General features: G+C 35.5%; 1 protein-coding gene across 1 annotated transcript in view; it reads left to right on the plus strand.

Moving 5' to 3' along the window:
• The first annotated feature begins 1,593 nt into the window (after nt 1-1,593).
• The window catches only part of LOC131523453 (kelch-like protein 29), a 143,231-nt gene continuing 128,018 nt past the window's right edge, over nt 1,594-16,806 (plus strand). The window contains exons 1-2 of the mRNA XM_058749847.1: nt 1,594-1,786; nt 7,609-7,680. The gene's annotated coding sequence lies outside the window, so the exon portion shown is untranslated. The remainder of the gene's footprint in view (nt 1,787-7,608; nt 7,681-16,806) is intronic.

Consider the following 16,806-nt stretch of genomic DNA (forward strand, 5'->3'; position numbering starts at 1 on the left):
GGGATGGTTTGGTATTTCAAGCTCAAATAAGTGTGTGAATCCAGTGCAGTACGTTCGTCTCACCACCAGATGTCTCTCTAACCCTTTATTAACTTTTTCTTTCTATTTTTGAAGTGGACACAAATATGAGACGCAATTCAGTATTCTTATTGTTGTGATTTTGAGAACCAATCTATTCAGTTTATAAATATATAAGTCCTTTGTAAATTAAAGTAGACCTATTTCTACAAATAAAGGCTTTATGTTTGAAACTGAAAGCCTGTCTCTGTCTCTATCACCTGTTTATTGAAATGGATTTAGTGCTTCATTGTGTGTTAACACTGCAGTCCTGAGCAGCGATGTGAATCTAGAGAACCCTTAAAAATACTTGCAGGAGAAGCTATACATACACTGTGGCAGTTCAAACATTGCTATGGTATCACTGCTGTAATGGCGTTTAAATCTTCGACATGAGCCAATGTTTCTTGTTCACTTTCATGCACCGATTTGTTCACTAAAATCTCTCACTTTAAACTTTAAAGTGCTTTCAAAAAGTGAGTAAAATTCTTTGTGCATAGTTCTTCTGCACGTGCACATCATCACCAGTAGATGTCAGTCATGTATTAAATGTGAATTTGAGACGCTGCCGAATAGAATTTGACATGCATTTAAATTGACTGTAAATTAACACTGAAGATTAAGAATGTGCAGATGTTCTGTCAAATGCATGAGATGAACATATAAACAAACTAATCACTTGTTCTAGTAAAAAATCATGAATGGTTGTTTCTCCTTTGCTATAGCCTATTACTAACATTTGAGTAGATGTTATTTCAGTACTTGTATTGTACTGATTTCAAACCAAATATTTTTTATACATTCCCCTAGTTTAAACTTTCACTGGAAATGTCTGAGTTCAGTTAGACAGTTTCGCGCATGATTACAATATAATATAATATATAGTAATATAATATAATATAATATTCTCTCTCTCACACACACACACACATGTCTGGTTTGCTATCCTTGTGGGGACTCTCCATAGGCGTAATGCTTTTTCTACTGTACAGACTGTATATTCAATTGTCCTACACCAACCCTACACCTAAACCTGCCCCTTACAGGAAACTACAGGCATTTTTAGATTTTCAAAAAACTTAATTCTGTGTGATTTATTAGCTTGTTTACCCGTGGGGACCTCAATTTAGGTCCCCACCGTGACATGAGTCCCCCTGAGTCTGTGTATTCAGGTTTAAGTCCCCACCTGAATAGAAAAACAGGCACACACACATACACACACACACACACACACACACACACACACACAGACAGACACACACACGAGTATGTACATAATACACAAGGAATATATATTAATATATTGAACTTAGTGCATAGCTTATATTTATTAACTGTAACATCGCTGGCATGCATGCATTAAACACAGAACCTGGACTATTAAGCTTTTCATCTGTAAAGACTTTTGTTGTTGAAATTTGATGCACCTGCTTCTTCTCTCTCTCTCTCTGTCTCGACAGGTGGCGCTGTGTGTTTAGTAATAATAGAGTTAAAGGGGCGGAGCAGAAGGGCTGTCACACACACACACACACACACACGGGCGCGCACCGCAGGCCGTCAGAGCGCGCTGACTCTCCGAACACACACACGCTCGCTGAAGAGCCCAGCCTCATCATCCTCCTCCTCCTCATCTTCCCATCAGCGCGTGCACGAGCGCTCAGCATCATCACTGACAGCAGCGCGAGGGATTCTCACACAATGAAAGAAACGCGCTCAGCTTCGTCTGAAGGTAAGAGCTGGAGTTTAGATCAGCACCAGACTGCTTTACAAACTAGCGCTGCTGGAATTAACCAGCGATACAGCAGAGATTCTGCATGTGTGTTTCATGAGGGGAGACTAACGGAACAGCAGCAAAGGCGGCTTTATTTCCTCTCTAGACACTATAGATTGTATAACACAGGTGTTCTGATCTAGAGCTGATCTATAGCAGCATGTTTTTGACAGGACATTAGTGTAGCACGCTCCTTCTGTTCTGCTAAATTTAGGAAAAGAGTCACAGGAGATGCCAGTTTTCACTTTCTAAACAGTTACAGGTGTGAAATCATCGAAACTGCTTTCAGAAATGTTGCAATCAATATTTGACTATGACGGTCTTTTTTTTATGTTGCTATATAGTTAGTTGTTATTGTTGGTTAAATGACAATTATTGTAAATTTTTATTTATTCATTTATTTTTAAATTGAAAGGTCAGTATTAAGTATTTAATGTTGCATGTAACTATATCCATATTAAACACTTTAGTCATGAGCAGATGGTTTTGATGCATGTATCACTGAGTTGATGATTTTTGGTTAATTGAGATTATAATTTTTGATTAATAGACCTATATTTTTTGTTTAATCTTTACTTTTTGTTCACAAAGTACCTTACATGAGTTTGATTGACAGATATTACAGGCACGATGTGATATAGATGTCTGTGTCAAATATTTTATTGTGTAATTTTGTATATTTGTAAATTTTTCTGCTTTGGATATAAAATTCTGCTAAATACATAAACGTCGAGCCACAAGTACACTCGGTCAGAAATGAAATCAGCAAATTGAAATAAAATTATAAAACAAATAAAACAAAAGGATATCAATTTAATAACATTTATTTGACATCAAAGCAAACATGGAATAATTTCTTCAGTGTGTTTAAGTTGTGATCTGTATTGAGTCTCACTTCACTCACTATCTGTTTGTGATTTGTTGTATTTGTGTAGACATACAGACCCGTAGAGTTAATTTGAACTGCTGGTAAAATGATGGCAATTGCTGGGCGAGTCCATATTAAACATTTCATTCTGTTATTGGAAACTGCCCTGAGGTGTTGCAGTATCATATACTTTTAATTATTTAATAAATTGGCTTAAACATGCTTCTTTCTTCTTGTCAAAGTGTTTGATTGACACCTTTAAATGAGGAGAGATGTGGCCGTTTGGCATTGAACTGCAGTAGATGCATATGATGGTTGTCAATCATTATTTAAATGTGTGTTAATTTCACATGTCGTGATCGATATTGATTTGAAGAAGATGGAGTCTCTCGCATTTCTGTCTCTTAAATCAAGCTGCTTTCTTCCCTCGCAAGCAATCAAGACAATAGTAATTGTGTGTAGCAGTGCTGATCTGATTCATTATGCTGAAATCTATTAATTGATTTGTTCAGGTGATAAGCTCTGATTTACCTGGTTAGTTCATGTCTGTCAGGTGCTGTGATGAATTATTGATGCTGTAGACTCCAGTTCAGTGGCTGTTCAGATGATAGTGCTGCTGATTGACAGATTTGTGACCTTTGTGGCCGTCAGGTTGCGCAGGTCAGTTTAAGTCTCATTTGCTGGAATTTCTGTCAGAAAATGTTTCAAATCATTCAAACGAAAAGCCATCCTTAAATATTTGCTAAAAAATGTTTTTCAGATATTATGCTGTGCCACTAATTGCCACTTAATGAAGTTAAAGCTTGTTCATCTAACGCTGTCAATCGCTCCTAAAAGTCTAATTACACACATGCGTTTGAAGAAACGTTTGCTTATATCTGCAGCCTAATGTTTTCAAGAGCAAATTTACATTTTCCACAATGAGCTTACATATTTAGAGGTTTGTAAAATCACACAGATGGTTAAAATTGCTGCCAGACCTTCAGCTCTGTGGTGACTAGACGGGCAGAAGAATGAGACAAACTAAGTGGAGATCTGTCTTGGAAAAGGCATTAATTGAGCGCTGTCGTCATGTTGACTCTGGTTTTTAGGTCTTTAGGCTTCAGTAAGTGTTGGAGAGCTTCAGATCCAGCCCAGATTTTACGAAGAATGCAGAACAGATCTTCTGCAGAGAACGAGCGACTTTACACTCATCTGAAGCACTCGTCTGTTTGAACGGAGTTCAGAAGAGACGAGTGAATCTAACGAAACCTGTTTGAGGCATATTTCGCAACAAAATCGCAAAAATGCATTAAATAAAGCCTAATTTTAGGACATTATGTTTTTTTTTGTTGTTGTTGCATTGTGACATTTTCATTGTAATTAATGTGTGTGTGTGTTTGTGTGTTTGTGTGTTTGTGTGTATGTGTATGTATATGTATGTGTATATGTATATGTATATGTATATGTATATGTATATGTATGTATATATGTGTGTTTGTGTGACCCTGGACCACAAAACTAGTCTTAAGTCGCACTGGTATATTTGTAACAATAGCCATCAATACATTGTATGGGTCAAAATTATCTTTATTTTTTTTTTTTATTATTATTTATTTTATGCCAAAAATCATTAGGATATTAAGTAAATATCATGTTCCATGAAGATATTTTGTAAATCTCCTACCGTAAATATATCAAAATGTAATTTCTGATTAGTAATATGCATTGCTAAGGACTTAATTTGGACAACTTTGACTCAAAAATAATAATAATTAGGCCCAATTCTTAAGATTTATGTATTTCAATTGCATATAAAATTTCCATCCATTTTGATTACCTATTTTTAACTTAAACAAACTAATACATTTTATGTGATGCAAATTTGCCAACCTTATGTAAATGAAACAAGTTAGTAATAAGAAGTAATAGTAATAGTAACAATGAATCAAATTTGTTTTAAATGCATAAGAAACATGTATATGTATTATTAGGTAATAAACCCAATGTACTTAAAATGCATCAGATTTACATAATTTTTATCATAAACCCAACGTATTTCATATATTTAATCCTACCCCACCCAATAACACTGTGCTACAACAAAATCTAACTACAACACACACAAAAAAGAACAGCAAGACCACCCTGTTACATTATATCAATTTATTAATGCTTCAAAGCATTTGGCTATATATGAGCTAGCAAGACATACTACAGTGTTGTTCATACACTTGCGTGCAACAACAAGAAACAAAAAGTGCCTTCATATTTACATGCACATTAAGGTTAAACACTATTTTCAAACATTTTTGCCACAATCAAACCATACTGCAGAAATAAATGCAAAAAAACAACAAAAACAAACTTTAACAGAAAAAATAACAATTTTAACTATTCTTAACAGAGTGCAGAAATAAGATCAGTTTCCTCAAGAACTGTGCAAATTTGAGGTAGACAGATACATGAGGTAAATCAATGATAACAGTACTGCTTACGTTGCACTAACATTAAAAAAATAAATTAAAATAAAATAAAATAAAATTCTGTGCCATGCAATAATTTAGAACAGTAGGATAATGGTCAGAAAAAATGCCATAAGGCTCTGCACCACAACACTTTCCATGCATATTTAATTATATGTTAGGAGTACATGAGTACAAAAGGAACACTTTTAACACTTAAATGGACTCAAGTACAAAAATTTGACATCTCAAAAATGATATCTCAATTATCAAGAGTTCTTTGGTGACAGCTTGGTTGTATCCAGGATTTTCTTCAAACGTGCACTTGAGCTCCATTACGTAGCTTCAGTTAAGCACATAAATCAGTCCAAAAAGCATCAAACACCCAAGAGTGACACTGCAGAACATCCACACCAGCAGCCGTAGGTTGGTCTAACACCAGCACCCTCTGAACGAAAGATGTACTGTTGTCTGTGCAATTCCAGACTCAGCCTCTGCATTTTCACAGTCCTGGAGGATAAACAAAGAGAATGAGTAGTGTTCCAATGCCAGTCACAGTGTCATATTCAGACATTTAAGGGCACAATGTTTACAAACTCATTCAAATTGCCTGGTCCAAAAAAAAAAAAAAAAAAGTCACCATTTGGATTTAAATAAGCAAATGCTGAAGAGTCTAGAATTGGATGATTATTGCAGTGATTTTTATGTTTCCGGCTTGCAGTGCGTAGCTTTTCATTTCTTAAACAACCATGTTGGAGGACGTACTAATGTACACATTCCAGCATGACAACAAAATTCATCAGAATTTTTGAAATAGTCAGTCCTTAAATATCAAGTATTTACTCATTTAAATCCATTCAGCGACCTTTTTTGGCCTGGCAGTATAAAATAAGAATTAAATGTATAGCCAGTTATTTTGAACTATACTACCTTAAGAAGAAGAGAATTCTGATGGAACTGGACACAGCCAAACTTAAAAACAAGAGCACTTATGTTGTTCCAGGACGGTCAAGTGGCTTGATATCACTTGCACTGCATAACAATTTTTAAAAAAATATTAAACATTGAGTACATTTTACAAGAAAACACCATTTCAGTATTTTACTTCAAATTGTCAATTTCTTTTAAATGTATTAATCGATCTTTCTTTGTAATTGGACCTGACTTGTTTCAGAGCCAGCTGTATTTAAACCCTATTCGTAATTTTTAACTGATTAAATCTAATAGTTTTTCAGTTAACAGATTTATATTAAGAAATCGAAGTACATACATTTAAAAAAAAAAAAAAAACGATTATTTAAATAAAATCAAATAGATGCAAATAATTAATAAAAAAATTGTGCCAAGAATAATTTTTTTGAGTGTAATGGAACACTCCACTTTTTTTGAAAATAGGCTAATTTCCCAACTCCCCTAGAGTTAAACAGTTGAGTTTTACCGTTTTTGAATCCATTCAGCCGATTTCCGGGTCTCCGTAATATCATTGGTATCATACCCATGGTACGGCAGCAAAGTTCCTTGATTATTACGCCGGAATGAGAGTATGTTCCTAGCCATATCGGCCTAGAAAATCGCAACTTTTCATTTTCCGTCGGTCTTAGTACACAGTGTGACTACAGAAGAGTCGAGCATTAAATAGGAAAATTATCGAAATTCTTTGGACATTTTTGAGCGAGATGCTAATGGTCTAATCCGATTCAATGATCTATGCTAAGCTAAGTTAAAAGTGCTACTGCGAGACCCGGAGATCGGCTGAATGGATTCGAAAACGGTAAAACTCAACTGTTTATCTCTAGGGGAGTTGGGAAATGAACCTATTTTCAAAAAAAGTGGAGTGTTCCTTATAAAGGTGATTTTCTCAATATTTAGAGTTTTTGCACCCTCATATTCCAGATTTTCACATAGGCTAGTTGTACAGTATCTCGGCCAAATATTGTCCTGTCCTAACAAACCATACATGAATGGAAAGCTTATTTATTCAGCTTTCAGATAATGTATAAATCTCAATTTCAGAAACTTGACCCTTATGACTGGTTTTGTGGTCCAAGGTCATATATAATTTTTATTTATAATTTATAACGTACATTTTGGTGGTATTTGTTGTAATATTTGTATGATTTTTAAATTTGGTGGTAATTGTGGGAGTCATACCATTTTTAATTACATTATAAATTCTTTTATTTGTCTTTTGTTTTAATCTTTTTCACTAATGGCTTCTTTCATAAAGGTTTCATGTGTTTCTACGCACTATTATTCTTCTGTTTTAATAACAGTTGATGCTGCTGCTCTGGAAATCATTTATGGCTACAGAACTGATTTATTGTCTTTGAGGGGTCGTTAAAAACAGGTTCATGCTGACTTGACATTGAAAACCATGTTAAGTGTCCCTGTGTCCTCTGAGCAGCGCTCTGTAAAATCATCTGATTAATGACTTATTCCATGATGGACGTTTCTCATTTCTTTAACAGGTGGCGTGTGATTTAGAGGAGAAAAGCGCACGACTGTCCTATATGATGTGCATCGGTCAGAGACGCCGTGTGGTGAGTAGTTTTGAAATTCAGCAGGACATTTCATCCTATATCAGTGCTTTAGTGATTTAATGTTGAAGATTATTATGATTAGAAATCAAACGGAGGCAGCAGTTGAATTTTTTTTTTTCTGTGCAGATGTTGTCCACCCTGTTTAAGTTGTATTAAACCCGGGACATTCCTTGAATATGTTGTGGATGTGATTCGTCACTGGTGGTTTGTGCTCTCGAGGCCTTTATGAAGATGATGGATGTGGTTCTTTGAGGATGGTGTTGTGGCTGAGATCTCACGCTGGGATCCCTGCTGTGTGACGGTCTCAGAGGAGCTTGTTCCTTTGCCTCTTACATCCAGACAACTTAACTGGCGTATGTCAGGATATATAGATGGAGATTAAAGGGAAAACCCAAGTTGTATGTGCATGGAAAAGCGTGAGATCTGCAATGTCAGCGCATTGGATTCGGAAAATTAGTTTGTCACTACAACATTATGAATTATAATACAATTTGAATGCATGTTTATCACAGTGTGAGTAATTTTGTATTGTTGTAGTGGAGTCTCAATGTAGTTATTTTTGTTGGAAATCTAATGAATAAGTAGTTCATGTATTAAATAACCACATAAGACCCTAATTTGCATAATTCAGTGGCTGATATGCTTTGCAAGTGTTTATTCTAATTGGGAAAAGGCTCATTGGAAATATTTGCATGTGATGACATTTCTGCAAAATGATATTGTGTTGCTTCTTGAACGTTTTGAGACCCAGAAGTCAAATGAGCAGTGCTAAAAGCATGTTCAGTTTTATCTGAAACAGATGAACAGTATCTGCTGAAATAACCATGCAATTTCATTTTGCTTCTACAAGTCTTTGTGCTCTTTTCTTTTCTTTGTGCTGTGACATTAAATGCTCGAAATTGCAATTGCAATGCTGTACCAGGTTAGCTTACAAGCACGTTTACTATGTCAGAAAAGCCAAACATCTAGAGCAGGTTATGTAATGCAAAAATCTAAATATATTAGTTTACAAATCATGCACTATGATGAAAGTGTTTTGAGGTCATAGTATTAAGCATGCAAATAAGTCTTTATTAATAAATATTCTGCCACTTTGTGAAAAAGAATAAAAGCTATTGGTGTTTTACTGCCACTAGAATTTATCAGCTGGAAAGTATAGTGAATTGTAAGTGTAGGTATATTTTAGCAGTTATGCAAAATGTAGACAGCAGCACATTTTTTCCAGTAAGCAAATGTTGCTCAATTCTCAGGTGACTGTTTGAGCCTTTATGAGATTTGAACCCAGGATCCTTGAGTTACCAGGCCAAGGTTATGAATCACTGTGCTAAAAACACTTCATTCATATGCTAATTATGATACTATCGTAAATTAATTAGGTGTTAATGGTAAAATTTTATCAATATTGATATCCAGTTTCTATGTCTTCTCTATTATGAGGGTTCTTACATCATCTAGGTTTTGGGGTGATTTGAAACATCCAAAACCAAACCTATTTTTACTTGAATCTGAACATTTCCTGCAATCATCATCTCAGTGGTCTTGTTGAGAACTGGGTTTGACTATCTAATGTCTTTATTAATATTCAGTGGCCGTTTCACGTTGTTTCAGTTTTTAAAGAGCTTGTACGTTGATTGAGGTTTAACAGTAAATCTCCTGTTTAACCTCCAGTAACCCCGTTCATCTCCTGAGATGGCCAGTATTTTTTGATATGCTAAAATCACACCTGCATGCAAGCTGTTCTTTTACATTCAGAAAATACGAATCACCCTGAAGTGGATGTTTCTTTCAGATTAGACGGGACCAATCCAGCTCCTGGAAATCTTTCCTGCTGAGTTTCAGGCCTCCAAAAAATCCGCCTGTAATTTTCAAGCAAACCTGCGGAGCTTGATTATCTGGTTCTGCTGTTTCATTGGAATTGAAGCTGAACGATGAAAGAACATTATGCTGCTTTAAAGTCAATGCAGAATTATTGTATTTACAAAGTGATCAGCACCACAAAGTAAAACAGTCATTTATATATTAGATAATACATTATTATGGTCATTGATGGTTCATTTTGCATCAGAACTGTGCTAAAATAAGCTATTTTACAAGGGAACAAAAAGTTATATTTGCATGTAGTCTAGTGGCCCTTCTGAAAAATAGCTTAAAAACTAACCTAAAGTGATCGTCTGGTCTCCCAGACTGGCCAAACTGGTCTGTTTTGCTGGATTTAGATGGGGTTAGACCAGCTAAACATCAGCTTGACAAGCATAAACCTCCTTAGACTGGTTTATCATTATCATTTTTTCCCCTAAGTAGTCATCTTTGAGAACTAGGAGTGTTTTTTTTTCTATCTGAAAACAAAGTTGGTAAGGCCACATTGTCTCAAAGAGTTTATACGTGGGTTTCCATCCGTTCTAGGTCAGTATCTCAGATGCTTGTCTATTATAGTATATGTAATCAGTGTGAATAAAGGAACATATTTGCACCCTGTTCACTTTAAGGAGCTGCGGGCTAAAGGTTAATTGCTTTTGCTAATGTTATTGAAGCACCCTTCTAGAACTGGGTCATGTGCTCTCCTTACAAGATGGCCTTTGTGTGGAAGGAGCCGTTTCTAACTTTATTCTTCAGAAGATTGAATAGAAAGCACCTCGCTCAAGGTACTGTTTCCTGTATTCGTTGTTGTTAAAGTAGTAGTTCGTGCAGAAGTACAAAATTCTGTCATTTATTCACCATTATGTTGTTCCAAACCTGTTTGAATTTCTTTTTTCTTTGGAAACAAAATGACTCCGTCTGAGGCTTTCAAACTTAAAAGGATAAATTTAGTCCATACTACTTTTACGTGACAAAACAAAGTACACTACTTTTATGATGCTTTTGAACTTCTTTGAATATCTTCTACAGAAGAACAAAAGTCCTGCAGGTTTGGAGTGACATGAGGGTGAACAAATGATGACAGAATCATTTTTGATTCATCTGTCCCCCTTATTTCAAGGCAGACTTTGCACTATTTTTACTCCAGCATTGTGCTGATCCCATAGAACAGACCAGCGTCTTGAACTCATTCAGAGGTTGCTGACAGCGTCTGGACTTTTGTGTGCATGGCTGCAGCGTTGCGTTAAATAGGCCAGTTGTGAATGAAAATCGATGGTGGCGCTTGCGCTTTTGTTTACTCATCTGAAAATGAAGAACTTCAGTTTGCTTGTAGAGCCAATTTACTTACAGATCTTGTGCAGCATGCGGATTAATTTAATTTGTCTGAATATTCGGCCACAACAGAGACCAGACCACTCGGTTTGATATTTAATAAGTGAAATAAACAAATGCAGTAATCCACTGATATTCATCTGTTGATGAATCTTTATTTACATTGCAGATGCCATAAAAAGCCTTATTCTGGCCTGGTGCATCATGTGAAGGACACACGTTTTCAGAAATTGCTTGTTTTTTTTTTTATCCGTCAAAAACATGACTCATATTTGCTAGTGAGTAAACTTTGTTTGAAAACAAAGCTTGAATGGTTTGTTTGCTGTGAATAATTGTGTAAATGTGTTTGTTTGGAAGCAGCATTATGTGACTGTGGATATGGATGCAGCCACTGTAGCGAATATTATAGTTAGATTTATTTTTGTATTGTTTATTATTTAACTGTACACCTTTGCAGTGTTTGAAAGGTTAAGCTATGTAGGAGCCAATCGTATTTGATTTAGTCACGTAGCAGTTAATGTTTGTTTAGGTTATTGATGTGTAGTAGTCTGATAAAAATCTTTACTTGCATTGATATTCTGACATCAATGGGGAAAAAAATGAATAAACGAACACCTATGATCGATAAATCCATTCTTGAGGTTCATTTTATGCAAAAAAAAAAAATGAAAGTAAGGTTTATTTTTTAATATTGCTTTCATAATGCATGCACTGTAAGAACTTTTCAAAGTTGTAAATAAAACAGATTATTGCAGTAGGTTTTACAAGAAAATACTCTTTCAGTCTACTTCAAAATGTTTAATTCAATGTAACTTGCCATTTCTTTTGTAATTATTTGTGAAATTTACTAGAAGTTCTGAGTGAAACCATTTATTTCAGTGTGTGTGATAGAAGTAAATGATTTCATGCATTTTTCTGCTATAAAAATGTGATATTGGTTTTATAAACCATTTCCATTAAATGTGTCAAAATGATCTGTCTTTTACATTTCTTCACCCTTTTGCTAATCATGTTCAGATTTTTGGTAGATTTTGCTCATTAGAGTTCTTGTAGATAAACAGAGGCATAGGCCTATCTAAATTGAGTCTTCAGTGTCACACAGATTCTGATGCAGTTGCATGTGTTTATATCACAAAGCACATCTGTGCTCATGGTCACCCATCTGGACGACTGCTTCACGTGTGCGAGTCGTGCATATGCATGACAGATTCATTGTTCTGTGTGAGAATCCATGCAGATGCATCCATAATGTGCATGTTATGTTGCAAATATGACTACTATGAAAATAGTCTTGGCTAAAGAGCACTGTTAGGACTTGCACAACATGAGTGACTTTTGTTTCAACGTTTAATGTCATATTTAACACCTCTGCCAGGAAAACTGCAAGTATATTCTTTATTCCAGAAAAGCATTCAGTGTGTGCTGGTTGTCGGTGGTGAAAGGTTTACAGCAGTGAGAATGAAGTGCCCCGTCAGTGAACTGGGCTCATAACCTGTCTGTGTGCTGCACTCTGTCTGACCTCTCCGTGAGTCGAGGCCGCTAACCATGCATGAAGCAACATGAATTCCTAATGAAATATTTAAAATGGTTTGGGAAATCGTCTCCCAGTTTAAGTGCTTGAAAGCGTTCTCACTCTGACTCTCTGCTTTTGACACAGTGGAATGAGAGATTGTTTTTAAAAGTGCTTGTGTTGCTTTGAGGCTGGTTGTTTATAGTAAAAAAAATATATATTTTCCAGGTTTTTGACAATATTCTATGTAACTCTGGGACTATCGAACGTAAAGCTGTTTTCTGAGCCTTTTTGACTTAAAGGGGTCATATGATGTTATTTTAAAGATCATCATTTTGTGTATTTGGTGTAACAGAATTTGTTGACATGCTTTAATGTTCAGAAAACACATTATTTTAAAATACTGTACATTATTGAAGGTCCTCTATGCCCCGCCTCTCTCAAACGTGTCATTGTTTTTTAGAAGTAGCCTTTGTGCACAGCCAGCCTTGTACTCTCCTAGGTTCACAAAACTGTCGTCGATAAAATGTGTTGGACAAATTTGAACATTTGGGTTGTGCTGTTCTGTTGTAAACAAATCTTAACAATGATTCCTAATTGTATCTACTTCCGGAAGGCCAAATAAAGTGCTTTTGCTTTCGCACAGAAACACACAGCGTCTCCCTGACATGGCTGCATCAACACTACTGCGGTTACTGAAACCACGCCTTCTTTCTTTGCGTGCACATTTGGGCGGCATTACGCAAATATTTCCACATCGTGACGTAGACATGTGGGGGCATGTTTGAATGAGGCGATTTAGCCCGGTCTGGATCAGCCTTCTCTTTTAGATAGAATAAATCCTTTTGTGGGAGACTTTTACATTTACATTTTTACATTTATGCATTTAGCAGACGCTTTTATCCAAAGCGACTTACATTGCATTCAAGTTACAGTTTTTACATTTTATCAGCTCTTGCTTTCCCTGGGAATCGAACCCATGATCTTGGCGTTGCTAGCGCCATGCTCTACTATTTGAGCTACAGGAAAGGCTACTTTGAGCTTTGTAACTCTGCAGATCTTATACATGCACAAACAGCTACATTACACACTAAAGAAAAGGAAAATAAGAAATCACATGATATGACCCCTTTAAAATAGTCCACCTGAGATTTTAAATGAATGTTTTAATAATTAACAACACTTTTGCATGTTTGCAATATCGGTTAATGGTCACAAATAAAATATTGCATTTTATATTTTTTTTTAAATAACAGAGTTTTTGATTTGTTTTATTTATTTATTTTGATTTTTATGATTTTATTATTAGCTGTTCACTTATTTAATGAATTAATGAATTAATTATTAAACACTGAATCCCATTTTGGAAAACCCTTATTTAGAGAAACCCTCACTTCAAGTAGATTAAAATATTTTCTGCAAGGCATAAATTACAGTTTAATTAAAGATAATTAAGAAATGATCTTAAACTAATCTATGACAGTTTATTGGCCAGATAAAATGCGCATTAAAAGCATCACAGTGTTTAATTTATATTGCCAGTGCAATCGTCTTTAATGTTTTGTGTTTATTAAATATAATTTATTACATTATGTTCATTCATTATATAAATAATTAATTATGTTTTTATATTTAATTATAATAAATATAACTAAACATGGCCCAGCCCTCAAAAGCACACACCTTAAGGTTCAATCTTGATAGTGTAATTAAAATTGATCATTAAAATTAATGCATTTAGTAGATTTGCATTTTTAAAAATGCAAAATTCATTGCATATTTAAAACTCATCTCCATAAATTCAAATGAGTCCATCTCCAATATTAGCTGAGGAATATTTCCAGTGACATTTATTCTTTGACTGGACTAATATAAAGTCAGCTCGTATTAAAATCACATGAGAATGAGATGTTGGATGCAGTTAGATGGAGGTGAAGGTGTGTTATGGGTGGTTAGACGGGAATGCAGCGAGACAGCTCCGTCCTGTCGTCTCTGGTTTCCACCCGTGGGGTTAAACGCCCGTGGCAGCGCAGCTGGAGGACTGGCATCGTTTCAATAGATCTTCCTGCAGATGAGCCTGGAATAGACGTGTGTTTCTGGTCGTATAGAGATCTCAGACGTCACTGCAACCTGACGGTACTTTGATCGTAAGGTTTTTTTAGCAGCATTTTTAGTCTTAATCTAGTGTGACTGTTCTGGATTGTGTGCTTAAAACCACAGCCGCCTGCGTTCAGTTAGAATTAATGTTTCCTGCATTTTTCAGCATTAAAACCACACCAGACTAATATGAGACTGGTGTGACGTTACTCTGTGTGTATGTAATCAAGTCAGACTTAAAAGAAATCTGCAAAATGATGAAGTTAATAAAGAGTAACGTCTCAATTTTGAATGAAACGTTATTGGGTTTACGGCTTGACAGAGTAGCAATTGAATGAAAAGTGATGCTGCACTGTATTTATGTGATCATGCATTTATTTAACCCTTTGCACTACGTGTAAGATGTTTAGCACTTAAAAAATAAGATATAATAATGTAACTCCTCTATAGAAGTTGCATAACAGACTCCGTTCCTAAAATCTCATGTTTCTTCCTCCAGCATCAGTGAGTGTTTGCACAAGTTTTATGAGTTTCTCTGTTGTCAAAGTGACAAAACTGCATCTCAACATCATAAAGTCACCGTGGTTGAGAAGAACTCAAATGTGCCGAGCATGCTGGGAAACCAAATAGCTTAGAGGGTGTGTAGGATTTTTATTTTACTGCTCTGGATAAACCAAGAGTCCTGCACAACTATCACAAAACATACACAGACGTTGATGCTCAAAGAGTGTCATTTTAGTCATTAGTTTGCCATGTGGAGTATATGTACAGTACATTTCTGGCTGGTTTTAGAGGCATATTGGTAATCTGAGAGGTAGTCAGACCAGTTTAATCCAGCAAAGACCAGCAATCTAGTTTCCACAAAAATATTAAGCAGGGAGGTGGTCTCCAAAATTGATAATAAGAAGAAATATTCAGAATATTAGAATGATTTCTAAAGGATCAGGATAGTTAAGACTGGAGTAATGATGCTGGAAATTCAGCTTTTCATTACAGGAATAAACATTTTGAAATATATTCCCATAGAAAATACTTATTTTGAATTGTAATAATATTTCCCAATATTAGTGTTTTTCCTTGATTTGTAATCAAATAAATGCAGTCTTGGTGAGCAGAAGACTTCTTTTAAAACATTAAAAAATCTAATACGATTCCAAACTTTTGACCAGTAGCTTTGAGATGAATCACAACATGAAACGTTGATTAAATGTGTGTTTGCATGTACAGTGCACAGCATAAATGAGTACACCTCCTCTGAATAAATATAAAAGATGTGTTTTCTTAGTGATTACTAATATAATTAATGGAAAGATGGCAGAATTGAAATGTATTAAATACACTTAAAAAAAACAACAAAATATATGCCAATATTTTCTGTAAGATAAGTAAATTAGCCAATTTTGTTTAAATGAAGGATTGCAGAAATGAGTACACCCTAGATTTAATTCAGCAAATGTCTACTATTCTAGTACTTAGCATGTCCTCCAGAACTTTAAGTATACTGCTCTGACCCTTCTTGGCACTGAATGTTCAAGTTCATGACAAATTTTCACATCTGTCCTGTTTAATTTCTGGAGGATGACCTCCTTGAATGCTCTGGTCTTCAGTGGGGAGTTTTGCTCAGCTTGTCTCTACAGAATCACCCACAGCTGCTCAAGAGCCTTAAGACTGAGTGAAATACATGTCCACTGAAGGATTTTCACCTTGGGAGAATGACTATCTTCATTGTCATGCTGAAAAAATGGCCGATAATGGAGGGAATGTGGGGAGGGTAGTATCTTCTGTTTCAAGTTTTTGTATTCCATCACACAGTGGTGTGTGAATTCATGACAGTGTTGATAAAGCACAACTCCTTCACACCTTCAGCACTCACTCATCCCTATATAAGAGCTTTACTACCACTGAACATCACTGTGGGTACCGAGCACTTCTCACTGTACTCCTCCTCTAGCAACACCACAACATTTTGGATGCTTTTGGATCCGAAATGATTGACTTGGTCTCTTGAGACAAGAGTATGGATTCCCAGAAGTCTCTATTTTGTAAATATGGGCCTTGGGAGAGGTTAAATGAGTTTATTTTGCTTGGGCTACAGTAGGTAATTCTAGTTGTGACAACAACCGTGCATGTCATACTCTGTGAGATAAAGTGTCACTCTTTTAATAGCTTTTGCCGGCTCTGAGACACTTGCATGTTATTTCTCCTGCTCTTTTTCTAGCAAAAATTCACTCATCACTAAATGAAAACTTAAAGTGAAGACCTGATTATTTCAGGAGCCTTGTCACAAGTCCATTGTTTTTGAATGTCTTTGCTACTTCTGCTATATTTTC

The sequence above is a fragment of the Onychostoma macrolepis genome, chromosome 17 (assembly GCF_012432095.1).
Source record: "Onychostoma macrolepis isolate SWU-2019 chromosome 17, ASM1243209v1, whole genome shotgun sequence".
Taxonomy (NCBI): domain Eukaryota; kingdom Metazoa; phylum Chordata; class Actinopteri; order Cypriniformes; family Cyprinidae; genus Onychostoma; species Onychostoma macrolepis.